This window comes from Chanos chanos, chromosome 7 (assembly GCF_902362185.1).
Source record: "Chanos chanos chromosome 7, fChaCha1.1, whole genome shotgun sequence".
NCBI lineage: Eukaryota > Metazoa > Chordata > Actinopteri > Gonorynchiformes > Chanidae > Chanos > Chanos chanos.
Window position 1 is genome coordinate 44,093,739 of NC_044501.1, and position 5,000 is coordinate 44,098,738.

Consider the following 5,000-nt stretch of genomic DNA (forward strand, 5'->3'; position numbering starts at 1 on the left):
TTTTTATTTTTTTTAAGAATACACCTGAAAAGGGCAACATTGTATAGTTCTTGTTTACGTCAACTTTCAGTAGGCTAGCTTAGAGGCTTCATGTCCTTACACAGAGTTAGGTTTACCTCAACACGGCTCCTTAGAAGAGCACTCTGGCTGGGTTTAAACCGTATCTTTCCCCCCGCTAACTGCAAAGCGAGGTAACACAATTAGTTCATTTACACAGCTGTAGCGTTCTTTTTTCTCTTCTTTTTAATTTCTCACCTGTTTTTTTTTTTTTTTCTCTCCGCCTGAGAATGGCCGACAACCCATTTTCCATTGTAAGTCTTTCCCACGTATGGCGTCCGTCCCTCGGGTGACGGAGGCCGGCGCACCCTTCCTCCGCCGTATCGGAGGGATTCCACGATGTCTCCTCACGCTGTGAGCTGCGCAGTTCCACCGACCACGGTGACACGCTCGCAAGACAGCGCCACCTGCTCAGCGGTATCCAAAAGGCGCGGCTACCGCGGCTACCTCTTCAGAGCGCGCGGAAGGCGCCAAACCGACACCTCCCTGCCCAGGAGGATCGTGGGCGATTGACCTTCCCTGGATTCCCATGGTTAACCGTGTTCCACGTTTACATAATTTTGTGAACCGTTCAGGGGAACATAAAAAAAAAAGAAAGAAAACCCCTTGGTTTCAGGCCTCAAGTGTTCAACTGTTTAAGGCGCTGTCTTCTTTCGCTGATTTTTAACATTTACATCGCAATCATGTGCCTGCTTCGGGCGGGAACCTGACATAATGCAAATATGCCTACTTGGCTAGGAACAGGAATAAAAAGCTGCTTTAAGGAAGACTAAAGAAAAAGGTACTGACAAATAATGTTGGATACCTGTTGTTGAATTGTTTACACTGACATGTTGTTGCGTTCACTTTAAAGATTTATTAGAGCGAGTTCGCTGAACTTGAATTATGAAATTTGTAGGAGAAGGCGGATCAGTTATCTCATCTAATGCTGTAAACGCCCTTCAAATCTTGTTATGAATTTTGAAATACACGGCCTCACGCCCAATATTTCAATATCACGGCCGGTATCTTCAGACGCTCTCACATCGCCGATCATGGCCGATCGCGATAAAACCTCTGTGTTTGTCTGTCGGCTCTTTGTGACCGGGAAATAAACACGCCTTCAGTTTTCACCTCGCGTCGCAATCCGAGAGCTGTCAGCTATGTTATAGCCATCTGATAACCGTGTTTCTGCTCTGAGTGCCACTCTCAAATCACAGTTGTTGGAATCACTGGCAAATAACATCACCCTTTGGGAGAACAGACACCCCGTCCCATTGCCTCACAATGTTGCTATTTAGAGAGTCTCTCTGTGAATTTCCAGCAACTACACGGTATTCATTCAGCTAGGTTACCCAAGGCAACTCTTAAATATCCCCATACATGTCAACCTCATCTCAGTAATATCAATGTAAAAACGCTGGTGTTGCAATACAGAACAGCTCAGTACACTGGCTAAAGCAAATATCTACACAGTATGCAGTATATCTACAAACACACACACACTCACAGTTTCTTGTGACTGAGTGAGGTGAAATGGTTCAGGAGCTCATTTAGTAGATTATATATATATATGTGTGTGTGTGTGTGTGTATACACATATATACATATACATATATATACACACTACACACACACACATGCATACACACACTATGCATATGAATCCATCCTTCAGATTAGCGACATTAGGGGCCGATAAAAGCACAGGGTCCACACCGCATTTTTCTGGCGCTGGGTTTGAGAAAAACACATCGATCCAATGGCAGTCCCTCACTGGGATTTGGGTTTTATCGTCATCTAACGTCAACTAAACCCACATCACACAGCATTAAGATTATCTAACATCGGTCAGTCTCTCAGCAGTTGATATGAAATTTGATTAGTGAGCTGAAACATATTCATGGGAAATGATGAGTGATATCCAATTAATATCTCTGAATTGACCCCCCCCCCAACCCTCAGTTATAATTCTTCATGCATTTACATGCTAGTTTACATAATTAGGCACACTGAAACGTCATGGGCTTCCGGAAAATGTTGAAACATTTGATACCATAGACTGAAATGGATTACGCTGCACACTGTAAAAGCCATATTGTAGCCTAGTTTTGGTCACATGACGACCATGTTTGCTGTGAAAAATGCGGCGGTTATTATAAATGCAAATAACCTATGTCAACTCTATTGACCATACAGACGATCTGCTCCCACACCAAACACCTGTAGTCAGGCCGGTGCAACCGTTAACAAGATGCCCTTCCCAAAGATGCTTTTCGCTCTCGAAGTTTCCTCTTTAAATATATTTTTTTAAACAGTCATTCAGAGTGTCCTTTTACTTGTTTGCCCCGCCATTTTCCTTGCAGTGAATATCAATATGCTTGTAAATATATCTTTTGGCACGGCGTATGTCGCTAGCTCCTATTCCCTCATCGTTCCTGTCTCACAGATGTAACCAGAACCTTGGAATGCGTACACGTTTTGTTCCACTAGCCACTTCAACAACGGGCGCGTACCATTAACTCTGAAAAGGGTAACACGGAGAGTTCATGCTCAATATTAAACTGCAGATCAAACGTATAAACGTTAAATCCGGAAAAAGGATGACTACTGGCTCTCTGTAGTTAATACGAATACATACACACACACATATACATAGATTGGAATTCTGCACTAGAATTATTTCGAATTTGTGTATGCATTTGGGTCCCCCCCCCATATTTAGTTAAAGTAACATCTCCCTCGGTTTTTGATTGACGGCTCCACATTTTCTGTAGGATTTTTTTTCTCGGTTGCTCTAGAGAGGACGGAAAACGGGGTAATTGTGAGAGGAAAGGGAACAGAAAATATCGCTGGTGGAGGAAAAGTGAAAGATAAAGGAGGAGTACTCGGGACAGGTGAAGGACGAGATTGGAAAAACAAAGGGTCCACTGTATAGCTATCTCGAGTCTTGTTATTTACGTATATACATATATTTACAGAACTCGCACTATACCCCGCCAGATTAATTTGACTAAAGAGGTGAGTGATGATTTCAGTAACACTTTTTTTGCATGATTTAATGGGAAATATAGCTCGGGTTCTGTTGTAAATAACTCATGTTCCAGATTTCTTTATTAGTTTTCGTGCAACAACGAGTGTGTAACCGTAAACGTGCGCTTAACGCGCATATCTGTGCGCAAGGGGAGGATGTTGATAACGATGTCCAGATGCCGAAGAAATTGTTTTCAGCGCTGGCATATTAAATTCGGACGTAATTTTTCGTTATATTTGAACAGTTCTTGTCATGATACATAGCCTAAAGCAAGACCCCAGCCTTTCCCAATGGACCGTGGCTACAACTTGTAAACATAAACACCAGTTTCCGAGATAAAATTAAGAAGACTAACGCACGGTAATAGTTAAATTCGTAGCAACGGTATTCATTTGTGCTTCTGTGTGGATTTGTGTACATATGTGTCTCTGAAATAGCGACGAACATGTGGAATTGTCACTGCTCTTTGTTCATGGACCATTAAAATCCAGACTGAAAGAAGGGGGGAAAAAACAGGTTCTCTGGACAACAGAGAGCTGTGGGGTTTTTTTTTTTCTCAGGTCGTAATTTTCCTCACGTGAACTTGAATTCCCAGATATTTAACGGCCCCTGTCAGCGACATGCTGTGACATAGCTTTTGCTCCATGGACATTGTGAAAATATTGTTCTGGTACCCGATAGTGAAGTGTTGGGATGATGGGCTACATCAGTGTCCCTGTACAAGTGAAGTAGCCTCGCTCGACTATATTATGTGTGTATAGATGTTTGCGCACCCGTATAAATAGATCGTGCCTCACTCTGTCGGTGTGTGTTCATGTGTGTTAGTTTGTGATCATGGAGGGTGGGGGTTGGGGGCGGGGGGCGGCTAGGGGGCTAGACGCGCAAAGCGTTTGGCGCGACTGTGTGTGCGCGCTAGGAGGGAATGTGTGTCAATGTCAAACGGAGGTGTGTCGCTCGCAAGGTTGACTCATCGGCGCTTTCTGGCCGCGTGCTACAGCCTTCAATGCGTGTGTCAAGTCTAACCGCGTGCTCAGAGGTGTATTCCTCAATTCCACTTTTAAAAATCAAGTCATGCACCCGTAGCTCAAACACACAAACACCCGCCCCTACTACTACTGTTCTGCTAATACTACAGGCAGAATCAGCAGTGCGTGCACTGTTGCATTGCTGGAAGTATCTACACCGCACAGTGAGTCATACCGCACGTAAAGCCACACAGCTTCTTCGCATGGGCTGTAAGTCACACTATCATATGTGTTACACAGCAAGGCATGTACAGACGTCATATATGGGCAGTGGTATGGCCTTGGTCAAGAGGCAATGTGGCCATTTTGGAAATGTTTTATTTTTAGGTTGTTTTGATGCTATCATTGGGTTGTGCATTTAAGGAGACAGCTATTTCTACCTCTGCTATATGATACAAGCTCCTATAAATTTACTCCATACTGCATAGCACTATGTTAAATATAATTAAAGCGCTTTTTTTTTTTTAAATCATATTTGCATATTGCTTCATCGTGTGCAGCAGAATGAAACACCGAACCCCATTCCTCATGCAGCAATACTGGATGATACTCCCGACTCCCCTCTAAACCCTTAATCCAAAAATCATCAGCCAATGACATTACACAACAGCAACCGCACAGTGCTGGACAACTTCCCATCATATCTGTGTTTACTAGTACACTATTTTGTGTATGCAGAATGTTCCATCAGTGAAATTGCTCAGTAGACAAACGTACAGCTAAGACGCACATTTTATTTTAACATTTGGGATAACCAAGAGTTATGATTTTTTTTTTTTTTTTTTTTTTTGTGTGTGTCATTGTAATACCCAGACAGGATAGCAGTATGTTTGTTGTGATTAATAGTCAAAGTGTCTGAAGTCTGAATCAGATTACTTTTTCCTTCCTGTCGGTCGCATTGATGA

The 5,000-nt window shown here is 42.9% G+C and overlaps 1 protein-coding gene across 1 annotated transcript in view; it reads left to right on the forward strand.

Annotated features, from left to right (window-relative positions):
- Positions 1–2,992: 2,992 nt before the first annotated feature.
- The window catches only part of ndrg2 (NDRG family member 2), a 19,181-nt gene continuing 17,173 nt past the window's right edge, over positions 2,993–5,000 (forward strand). The window contains exon 1 of the mRNA XM_030780765.1: positions 2,993–3,057. The gene's annotated coding sequence lies outside the window, so the exon portion shown is untranslated. The remainder of the gene's footprint in view (positions 3,058–5,000) is intronic.